At 38.0% G+C, this 12,725-nt stretch overlaps 1 pseudogene; it reads right to left on the reverse strand.

Annotated features, from left to right (window-relative positions):
* Positions 1–246: 246 nt before the first annotated feature.
* Positions 247–1,184, reverse strand: LOC143655079 (olfactory receptor 4F15-like; annotated as a pseudogene).
* Positions 1,185–12,725: the final 11,541 nt, after the last annotated feature.

A 12,725-nucleotide genomic window follows, 5' to 3' on the forward strand; every position in this document is an offset into this window, starting at 1 on the left:
GAGCTTAGTATATTCAAAGTGGTAGTTTATGAATGACATAGGATTTGCCTTGAAACTTTTTGATGAACTGAGTGTCAAAATAAAATCACTTCTATTTAATGGCCAAAACATCATAATTTAATGGATAGTAAATTTCTAGGCATATAACATAGGCTGTGTGGGTATTCCCCTGAAGTTGTAAAAATGTCTTTTTTGGAACCAAAAAAAGGGAGAATCTATAGTTCCATGTATTCACAGTGAATCCATTTACAAAATCTTTCTGTAATGCACAAGGCGACTGCCCACTCTCCTCATTGCCACTTTCATCTCTTTGTTTCTGAAGGTGTAGATGACTGGATTCAGTAAAGGAGTAATAAATACATCAAAAATAGCAAGATACTTATCCAGGTGTGATGTGGGAGAAGACCATGTGTAGAAAAACATAAATGGCCCAAAGAACAAAACCACCACAGTAATATGAGCTGACAGGGTAGAAAGGGCCTTGGATGAACCACCAGAAAAATGTTCCCGAACACTGAACAGAATGAAGATGTAAGAAATGACCAGTAGGACAAAGGAGCCCACTGAAATGAACCCACTACCAACAGTCACCATGAACTCCAGTTCTTGGGTGTCTATGCAGGCAAGCCTGAAGAGCCGTGGAAGGTCACAGTAAAAACTGTCCAGTATGTTAGGGCCACAAAGAGGCAAATCCACCACGAAAACCAATTGAACCCCCGAGTGGGAAAAGCCAATAATCCAGGCAATAACTAAAAAGAATAGACACATTCTTGGACTCATTATGTAAGGTAGTGGAGGGGCTTGCACATGGCCACATATCTGTCAAAGGCCATGGCTATGAGCAGTACCATCTCAGTGCCCCCAACAGCATGATTGAAGAAGATCTGTGTAATACATCCCCAAAAGGAGATGGCTTTATGAGTCTTGAAAATATCACCAATCATCTTAGGGGCTGTGATTGAACAAAATAGCACATCAATGACAGAGAGGTTGGCCAGGAGCGAATACATAGGGGAGAACAGATGAGCATCCAAGGTTACAGTGAACACAATGACAAGGTTTCCCATAATGCTTGCAAAGTAGAACAAAAAAGAGAAAACAAAAAGGAGAAGCTGGATCTCCGATGAACTGGTAAGTCCCAGGAACACAAACTCTGATACTACGGAGTGATTTGTCCCATCCATTATTTCAGACCCCTGACCAGTTTTCATATAAACTAAAGGAGGAAAGAAAATGAAAAAAGAATTAGTTAGGCAAGTTCTTGTGTTTAGGAAAGAGATCCTCCCATCCATGAAAAAAATTATCATATCAACATTTTACAAAGCCAAATAAACTTCACCAATGCACACTGGAATTTGACTTTGAAGTGTCAATCGATTTTCATACAGCATTATAGTTTTAAAATTACTACTACTCTATTAGTATTTGCCTAAGGCTGATAGAGATAGGAATATTGAATAGTGATTACCAAAGGATAACATGTTTCTTTCATGGGTGATGAAAATATTCTAGAACTTATTGTTGTGACAGATGCACAGCTCTTATTATACTAAAATCATGAAAATTAATAAATTGAAGGAGTTTTTAATTATAACTCAATAAAGCCATTATAACAAAAAATGTAGTACTATTAAATTATTCAATCAATTTACCTATTTCTCTTCTGCTTTCACCTAATTTTACATGCATATTTTCTATTTTCTACTGCACAGTGCATTGTGCTTGCTTGGAATGGAAGGTCACCTTCAAATACTTTTGACTGTGATTACATATAGATGGATGTAACTTCAGTCATTCACATAAGCCTCATCACCATTACTCATGTACAGCATACAGATTTCAGTGGATCTACTCCATCAATCATATTGTTCAATTAGAATTTGAGTTTTCATTTCTTTCTCCAACTTCCATTTCTCTTGTCCTCTTCTCCAACCTACAAGAACCAATTCTCAAAGATCCAACTCAACCCTCATTTGTGAAATCTTCCAAAACACTCTTAATATGCTATTTATTTCACTATGCTTCTCATAATTATATAATGCTCATCTCTCCAATTAAAATGTGGCTTCTTGGTAGCAAGAATCATGTCTGGTACATATGAGCAGCCCCTGCCACCATCACAACCATGAACAGTGACTAACAACTGTGTTTCATACTTATTCCATGAAGGAAGAAATTAATGGAACTGAAGAATGATACTCAAAAGAATGTGTGCATGTGTGTGTGTATGTATACATGTGTGTTATTATATACTTATATATGTTCAGTTAGGTTTCATTAGTATGCTGTTTTTGATGTCAAGAAGAAGTTATCACCAGATCCTAAGACTCATTCCTTTATTGATAAGCACACAAAGTAACAGTCACACATGATAATTTTTATATAAAAATTTTGGATCTCAATTATTAGTTATTATTAGTTTAAAATAGTCAAGAAATGTTCAATGTGTTTCAAAACGAGAGAAGTAACTTTATTCTATAAACAATGAACACCCACACTCAAAACAATCTCAGTTTGTTACAGAAATAAATAACCTCCTTTTCAAATATTGATATATTCTCATTTGACCCCAAAGTTAAGGACCCCATCATATAAAGACAGTCTGGATTTTTTTCAAAATACTCTTGTAATGGATAAAAGAGTGACAAAATTAAAATATTGGGTAAAAAAACACAGTAAAAACAGTGTTTGTACGTGTGGGGAGGATAAAAATTGAGCTATAAAAAATAAAGTCCAGAAAAGAAACTGAAGGATAATGACCAGTTTCCAGCAGGAAGAGGTCAGACAAGATCACACTTCTTTAGGGATAAACAACAAATGCCAGAGACAAACCATCACAAGTCTGCTGTTCAATGAGGTGTTCCTAATTTATTACAACATCCACTATTTTCCAGTGAAATAATTTATAAGGAAGATATATGGGAAGTGACCTGTTCATTACTACAAAGATCATCAGTGGCAGATTTTTATAGTAGAACCAAGAACCTGATTCCCAGTAAAAGTTCTTGGCTTTACATAGCTTTTGAATTAGTTTCCTACTGCTGCTACAACAAACTACCAGAAACAGTGACTTAAGACAACACAAATGGGTTATATTAAAGTTCAGGAGGTGAGTAGTCTAAAAGGGGTTTAATAGGCTAAAATCAAAGTCTGGGCAGAGCTGTGTTCCTTCTGGAAATTCCAGGGGAGTATATGCTCCCTTGCCTTTTCCGGCTTCTAGAGAAGCTTACATTCCTGGCCTTGTAGTCCCTTCCTTCATCTTCTGCCTCTGCCATCTCATATCCTCTCTGAACCTGAACTTTCTGCCTTTTTCTTATTAGGCACTTGTGAAAACTTTGGGCCAACCCAGATAATCCTGGAAAATATTCCTATACTTAATTTGATCACATCTGCAAAGTTCCTTTTTCCAGGTAGGGTAATATATCCACAAGTTCCAAGGATTTGGACAGGGACGTCTTTGAAGGGTCATTATACTTTATACTACAGCTCTTTCATGTGCACTTGCATTTCGGGTAAAAAAATAAAATATTAAAACTAATATTAATTATTTTAGAATTCTGATAGAGGGAACTTTAGACAGCCTGTAAGGAAGGTGGGAGGGATGTGGAGGAAGGAGGGATAGACGGCACCTCCTAATGTCTTCTGCATTAGTACATGCAAGTGGATTCTGATGCCAGCAACATGTAGGACCAAGCCTAGATAAATTCTGTATGTGAATAATAAAAAGGAAATCATGATAATCAGCTAACCTATACATTCTTGGACAAGTAGCTATACCAAATATATAACTGAACGTGAGAGGTTCTCTGAATGTTTTTTTTTTCATTAATTCAGCAAATATTTCTGAGTGCCCAAAAGCCAAGCACTATTTTGAGAATGTAGATATATCACTGACTTGAATTATTGCATTTCTGAAGTCAATACCATGATAGAAAATGCAGTTTTGGTTTGTTACATACAAATCTTCCTTCTTCATAAAGGGTAAGAACCCTTGAAGGAATTTAATGTGTAAAATACCTTCAGAGTCTAAAACACTCTGCTTGCTTCTAGGTCAAGTTCCACCTTAAGGAAGCCTCTACTCAATGTACTGACTTTCTCTGTTTTCTGAATTCTTGCATACATAGCTTCCATTATGTTATTTATATTTTTTAGTAGCTTTCTATTAAATATGCATTGATTTTAATGCCCTGCATATAATATTAAGTATTCAGGAGCAGATTTCATTGATCATTGTGCTGATTATAAAGTAACTGAAAATTAATGATGAGTAGACTATTTCTTGGCTTACTCACTCATTCATTCAAAATATATTTATGGAGCATCTATAAAGTTCCTACTATGGTGTTGAGCCTTGGAGATAACGAAAAATGTAGAAATGGAGTAGATATCAGTCTTGTAAGAGCCCGCAATCTAGGATGAATTCCATATATGTATGTTGAATAATTAATAAAGCAAGAAAGTAAATGTGTATATATATATACATTTATACATATATATTTGTATAAAAGATGGGATTCTAAGTTTATCAGAACTTAAATGCGAGTTGTATAAAACATTTTATGATTTTTAACCAAAATTTATGTCATGAACTCTGAACTAACTAATCAAAACTTTCCTAGGAATGGACAGAAAAATAAGGCAAAAAAGATTACCTTCTGATCATTAAGAGAGAAAAATGTTTCTAAACAAAAACTTTTTAAGGCTTCCATGAAGTGGTAATAACACTGTGAGAATATACTACAAAATGGGAATAACACTGGTACTTCCTCAAATTCAAATAGAAAAAAAGACAAATCAGATTAACAAAGAAATGATGGTAAACATGACTAGTATCAAATTTTTAAGGAAGAAAATTATCAAAATTGAAATATAATTTATTGGATCACTCAGAAAAAAGGATGTATGAGATTCTGTATAAAATAAGATGTATGAGATTCTGTGTAATTAAGATGTGTAGTAACTGCCTAGGCAGAAAACAAGGTACATATAAAGAAAAGTAAGAAAGATGAGTCAAAGGAAGACAAGGGGAAGTTAAAATATTAAATGTGACAGGAGACTAAGATGCCAGTTAGATGTGAAAACAAAAAAAAAGGAAAATCATGATAAAAGAGAAGAGGTGGTGGCAATACACACTATTAAAAGCCCCTGTATTCTCAAATATTTTCTCCTTGGACCCAGGATTTGAGTGACTTCTCTTAATTTAGCAACTATATGTCTTAGTTATAAACACCACTGAGGAAAGACGCCCCCTTAAGCTATAATAAGCAAACAAATCATCAGGCGGCTTTCCTTAGTTCAGTTCTTATGCATGCAGGAAATGAGAGTTTCAACATTGAAGAAATTAGCGAGCCATTTTAACCTCTCATTACCCAAGGAGGATGAGCTTCCATAGGTTAATGTAGGAAAACAGGTTAGCAGCAGATAAACTCTATAGGAAATTCTACAGGAAAATTAAAACTGTAGCTGAGAAAAAAGGGAGAAATGAGACCAAACACAAAATGCACCTGATTTATAAACCCTTAAAGAACAGATAAAAGGAAAACAAAACAAATAGGAAATATCAGTAAGTCAGGAGACTTACCCAACTCCTGTTTTCAAAACTTCACCTTTTTTAAGTATCCATCTAAAGGCTCTGAACAATAGTACTTGAATGGCTTCAAGAGGGAGACACTGGGTAATGGATGTTTGGTTAATCTGAGACATCACAGATCATCCATGGAAAGAGTGTGTGTTCTGCTAAACTATTGCCAATAGAGGTTATTCTATTCTGAGTTCTTTCAATGCTCTCAAGATTTATAATGATATGACATGAATTTTAGCCTATTCTGAGTTCTTTCAATTCTCTCAAGACTTATAATGATATGACATGAATTTTAGCCTCATTTATTTAGATTACTTAAATAGTTATGATATGTGACAAATACAGATTCTTCAGCAATTTCAGGGAATCATCATTTCAATGTCTTGACCCAGGTGTAATTGGATGTGGGCAAACTCTTAGAAAAGATTCGCAGTCATTTTACATTTTATGAGTTTTGAAAAGAGATGCATATTATTTCCAATTAATAAATAATCATTGAGTTGAAAAGGTTCTAAAAATATTTTTTGACCCAGTTTCTTTCTTCTGTTTTTCCGTAAAGGATATGTCAGTTCTTTCTCATTTGCATGGTTTGAAAATTCATGTTTTCACTTGGTTTTTGTTTTTTGTTAATGTAATAGCCCAAAGGTTCTTCATTATGAAGAGAAAATCTCTAATCCTTTCATACAAACTCAGGTCCACTTAATTCTGTTTCTGTAGATATAAGAAAATTGTCAAGAGGGGGGCCAAGATGGTGGCTTAGTAAGGTACGTGCGTCTTAGTTCCTCCTCCAGAGAAACTACTAGGTGAACACAAACAGTGCAGAACAGCTCCCGGGTCCATGGTAGGGAATGGACACACAGCGTACCCCAGTCTGGACTGGCAAGTCTGACAGTGAGACTCGGCTGTGGTGAGATCCCCGAGCGGTGCGCGACCCCCCGAGCAGCGGCAGCTGTGGTGGCTGGAGCTCCTCCCTCCCTCCTTCCCGGGCCGGCTGAGAGTCTCAGAGAAGCAAGTTTTCCAAGACGTGGCAGCCGGCACCCCTCTTTTGCGGTCAGCTTTCTGGTCCGGCTACGAGTCTCGGATCAGAGGGCTACCCAAGCTGCGGTGGCCCTCCCCCGCGGGCGGCTTTCTGGTCCGGTGATGAATTCCCCAGGCCGCGGTGGCCTGCGACCGACACCCCTCCCCCATGGGCCACTCCCTGGTTCGGTAGCGAATTCCCCGGGCCCGCTGTGGCCGGCACCAATAGGGAAATTAATAAAGGAGCCACAGGGTCCCTTCAAGCCGCGGCGGCTGACGCCCCCATCAGGCGTGGCCCCCCGAACCAACTGAGAGAATTGGATCGGAAAACCCCAGGCCGCAGAGAACGGTGACCGGGGGGATCCCTTCCAAACACGTGAGACAAACGTGTGCCACAAGCGCCACCTACTGGGCAGGATAAGAAAAACAGAACCCAGAGATTTCACAGAAAAATCTTACAACCTTGTTGGGTCTGACACCCAGGGAAATCTGACTAAATGCCCAGATGCCAGCAGCAGAAGATAAGGGTCCACACTCAGAAGATTGAGAATATGGCCCAGTCAAAGGAACAAACCAATAGTTCAAATGAGATACAAGAGCTGAGACAACTAATGCTGAATATACGAACAGAAATGGAAAACCTCTTCAAAAATGAAATCGAGAAACTGAGGGAGGACATGAAGAAGACATGGGCTGAACAAAAAGAAGAAATAGAAAAACTGAAAAAACAAATCACAGAACTTATGGAAGTGAAGGATAAAGTAGAAAAGATGGAAAAAACAATGGATACCTACAATGATAGATTTAAAGAGACAGAAGATAGAATTACTGACTTGGAGGATGGAAAATTAGAATTCCAAAATGAAACAGAAACTATCGGGAAAAGAATGGAAAAATTTGAACAGGGTATCAGGGAACTCAAGGACAATATGAACCGCACAAATATATGTGTTGTGGGTGTCCCAGAAGGAGAAGAGAAAGGAAAAGGAGGAGAAAACTAATGGAAGAAATTATCACTGAAAATTTCCCAACTCTTATGAAAGACCTAAAATTACAGATCCAAGAAGTGCAGTGCACCCCAAAGAGATTAGACCCAAATAGGCATTCTCCAAGACACTTACTAGTTAGAATGCCAGAGGTCAAAGAGAAAGAGAGGATCTTGAAAGCAGCAAGAGAAAAACAATCCATCACATACAAGGGAAACCCAATAAGACTATGTGTAGATTTCTCAGCAGAAACCATGGAAGCTAGAAGGCAGTGGGATAATATATTTAAATTACTAAAAGAGAAAAACTGTCAACCAAGACTTCTATATCCAGCAAAATCGTCCTTAAAAATTAGGGAGAAATTAAAACATTCTCAGACAAAGAGTCACTGAGAGAATTTGTGACCAAGAGACCAGCTCTGCAAGAAATACTAAAGGGAGCACTAGAGTCAGATACGAAAAGGCAGAAGAGAGAGGTATGGAGAAGAGTGTAGAAAGAAGGAAAATCAGATATGATATATATAATACAAAAGGCAAAATGGTAGAGGAAAATATTATCCAAACAGTAATAACACTAAATGTTAATGGACTGAATTCCTCAATCAAAAGACATAGACTGGCAGAACAGATTAAAAAACAGGATCCTTCTATATGCTGTCTACAGGAAACACATCTTAGACCCAAAGATAAACATAGGTTGAAAGTGAAATGTTGGGAAAAGATATTTCATGCAAATAACAACCAGAAAAGACCAGGAGTGGCTATACTAATATCCAACAAATTAGATTTCAAATGTAAAACAGTTAAAAGAGACAAAGAAGGACACTATATACTAATAAAAGGAACAATTAAACAAGAAGACATAACAATCATAAATATTTATGCACCGAACCAGAATGCCACAAAATATGTGAGGAATACACTGCAAACACTGAAAAGGGAAATAGACTCATATACCATAATCGTTGGAGACTTCAATTCACCACTCTCATCAATGGACAGAACATCTAGACAGAGGATCAATAAAGAAATAGAGAATCTGAATATTACTATAAATGAGCTAGACTTAACAGACATTTATAAGACATTACATCCCACATCAGCAGGATACACCTTTTTCTCAAGTGCTCATGGATCATTCTCAAAGATAGACCATATGTTGGGTCACAAAGCAAGTCTTAACAAATTTAAAAAGATTGAAATCATACACAACACTTTCTCGGATCATAAAGGAATGAAGTTGGAAATCAATAATAGGCAGAGTGACAGAAAATTCACAAATACGTGGAGGCTCAACAGCACACTCCTAAACAACGACTGGGTCTAAGAAGAAATTGCTAGAGAAATTAGCAAATACCTCGAGGCGAATGAAAATGAAAACACAACATTTCAAAACTTATGGAACACAGCAAAGGCAGTGCTAAGAGGGAAATTTATTGCCCTAAATGCCTATATCAGAAAAGAAGAAAAGGCAAAAATTCAGGAATTAACTGTCCACTTGGAAGAACTGGAGAAAAAACAGCAATCTAATCCCAAAGCAAGCAAAAGGAAAGAAATAACAAAGATTAGAGCAGAAATAAATGAAATTGAAAACATGAAAACAATAGAGAAAATCAATAAGACCAGAAGTTGGTTCTATGAGAAAATCGACAAGATTGATGGGCCCTTAGCAAGATTGACAAAAAGAAGAAGAGAGAGGATGCAAATAAATAAGATCAGAAATGGAAGAGGAGACATAACTACTGACCTCACAGAAATAAAGGTGGTAATAACAGGATACTATGAACAACTTTACGCTAATAAATACAGCAATTTAGATGAAATGGACGGGTTTCTGGAAAGACATGAACAACCAACTTTGACTCAAGAAGCCATAGATGACCTCAACAAACCAATCACAAGTAAAGAAATTGAATTAGGGGACTTCCTGGAAGATGGCGGCTTAGTAAGACGCGCGGATCTTAGTTTCTTCTCCAGGACACCTACTAGGGGAGTAGAAACGATACAGAAAGTGCCCAAAGCCACGACAGAGATAAAAAAAGACAGCGTACCCCATCCTGGAATGGCTGGCTGGCTGAGAGAAGCAGCTCGGGTGAGATCGCCGAGGCGCGCGGGCCTTACCGGGCGGGGTGGCAAGCGGCCGGAGTTACTCCCTTCCCCCTTCCCGGGCCGGCTGGGAGAATTGGAGAGGCGGTCCCCTGAAACAAAGACGGCTGGCGCCCACACCACGCGCAGCCCCCGGACCAACTGAGAGAATTGGATCGGAAACCCCCAGGCCGCGGAGAACGGTGACGGGTGGGGTAGGCCCCTTCCAAACCCGTGACTCCCGGGGAACGTGCACTCTCTCAGGCGGGCCGCTGCCGCTGGCGCCCTCCCGCCACGCTTGTTGCCCAGGGCCGACTAGGAAATTCGGACGGGCTCTTTCCCTGGCTGCGGCGACCAGCAACCCTCCCTGCGTTCGGACCCCGGGCCGGCTCAAGCCGTTTCGGCTAGTGAACCCCCAGGACGGCGAGAGTTTTCCAAAGTATAAGGTTCCACAGCACCTTTTACTGGTGGGACCCGCAGACAAACGGGTGCCACGAGCGCCACCTACTGGGCAGGATAAGAAAAACAGAACCCAGAGATTTCACAGAAAAATATTACAACCTTGCTGGGTCCAACACCAAGAGAAATCTGAATAAATGCCCAGACGCCAGCAGCAGAAGATAACTGTCCACGCTCAAAAGATTGAGAATATGGCTCAGTCAAAGGAACAAACCAATAGCTCAAATGAGACACAAGAGCTGAGACAACTAATCCTGAATATACGAACAGAAATGGAAAACCTCTTCAAAAATGAAATCGATAAATTGAGGGAGGACATGAAGAGGACATGGGCTGAACATAAAGAAGAAATAGAAAAACTGAAAAAACAAATCGCAGAACTTATGGAAGTGAAGGATAAAGTAGCAAACATAGAAAAAATAATGGATAGCTACAATGATACATTTAAAGAGACAGAAGATAGAATTAGTGATTTGGAGGATGGAACATCTGAATTCCAAAAAGAAACAGAAACTATAGGGAAAAGAATGGAAAAATTTGAACAGGGTATCAGGGAACTCAAGGACAATATGAACCGCACAAATATACGTGTTGTGGGTGTCCCAGAAGGAGAAGAGAAGGGAAAAGGAGGAGAAAAACTAATGGAAGAAATTTTCACTGAAAATTTCCCAACTCTTATGAAAGACCTAAAATTACAGATCCAAGAAGTGCAGCGCACCCCAAAGAGATTAGACCCAAATAGGCGTTCTCCAAGACACTTACTAGTTAGAATGTCAGAGGTCAATGAGAAAGAGAGGATCTTGAAAGCAGCAAGAGAAAAACAATCCATCACATACAAGGGAAACCCAATAAGATTTTGTGTAGATTTCTCAGCAGAAACCATGGAAGCTAGAAGACAGTGGGATGATATATTTAAAATACTAAAAGAGAAAAACTGCCAACCAAGACTCCTATATCCAGCAAAATTATCCTTCAAAAATGAGGGAGAAATTAAAACATTCTCAGACAAAAAGTCACTGAGAGAATTTGTGACCAAGAGTCCAGCTCTGCAAGAAATACTAAAGGGAGCACTAGAGTCAGATACAAAAAGACAGAAGAGAGAGATATGGAAAAGAGTGTAGAAAGAAGGAAAATCAGATATGATATATATAATACAAAAGGCAAAATGTTAGAGGAAAATATTATCCAAACAGTAATAACACTAAATGTCAATGGACTGAATTTCCCAATCAAAAGACATAGATTGGCAGAATGGATTAAAAAACAGGATCCTTCTATATGTTGTCTACAGGAAACACATCTTAGACCCAAAGATAAACATAGGTTGAAAGTGAAAGGTTGGGAAAAGATATTTCATGCAAATAACAACCAGAAAAGAGCAGGAGTGGCTATACTAATATCCAACAAATTAGACTTCAAATGTAAAGCAGTTAAAAGAGACAAAGAAGGACACTATATACTAATAAAAGGAACAATTAAACAAGAAGACATAACAATCATAAATATTTACGCACCGAATCAGAATGCCCCAAAATACGTGAGTAATATACTGCAAACATTGAAAAGGGAAATAGACTCATATACCATAATAGTTGGAGACTTCAACTCACCACTCTCATCAAGGGACAGAACATCTAGACAGAGGATCAACAAAGAAATAGAGAATCTGAATATTACTATAAATGAACTAGACTTAATAGACATTTATAGGACATTACATCCCACAACAGCAGGATACACCTTTTTCTCAAGTGCTCATGGATCATTCTCAAAGATAGACCATATGCTGGGTCACAAAGCAAGTCTTAACAAATTTAAAAAGATTGAAATCTTACACAACACTTTCTCGGACCATAAAGGAATGATGTTGGAAATCAATAATAGGCAGAGTGCCAGAAAATTCACAAATACGTGGAGGCTCAACAACACACTCCTAAACAACGACTGGGTCAAAGAAGAAATTGCAAGGGAAATTAGCAAATACCTCGAGGTGAATGAAAATGAAAACACAACATATCAAAACTTATGGGACGCAGCAAAGGCAGTGCTAAGAGGGAAATTTATTGCTCTAAATGCCTATATCAGAAAAGAAGAAAAGGCAAAAATTCAGGAATTAACTATCCATTTGGAAGAACTGGAGAAAGAACAGCAAGCTAACCCCAAAGCAAGCAAAAGGAAAGAAATAACAAAGATTAGAGCACAAATAAATGAAATTGAAAACATGAAAACAATAGAGAATATCAATAAGGCCAGAAGTTGGTTCTATGAGAAAATCAATAAGATTGATGGGCCCTTAGCAAGATTGACAAAAAGAAGAAGAGAGAGGATGCAAATAAATAAGATCAGAAATGGAAGAGGAGACATAACTACTGACCTCACAGAAATAAAGGAGGTAATAACAGGATACTATGAACAACTTTACGCTAATAAATACAACAATTTAGAGGAAATGGACGGGTTCCTGGAAAGACATGAACAACCAACTTTGACTCAAGAAGACATAGATGACCTCAACAAACCAATCACAAGTAAAGAAATTGAATTAGTCATTCAAAAGCTTCCTAAAAAGAAAGGTCCAGGACCAGATGGCTTCACATG

Source organism: Tamandua tetradactyla, chromosome 14, assembly GCF_023851605.1.
Source record: "Tamandua tetradactyla isolate mTamTet1 chromosome 14, mTamTet1.pri, whole genome shotgun sequence".
In the NCBI taxonomy this organism is placed as follows: domain Eukaryota; kingdom Metazoa; phylum Chordata; class Mammalia; order Pilosa; family Myrmecophagidae; genus Tamandua; species Tamandua tetradactyla.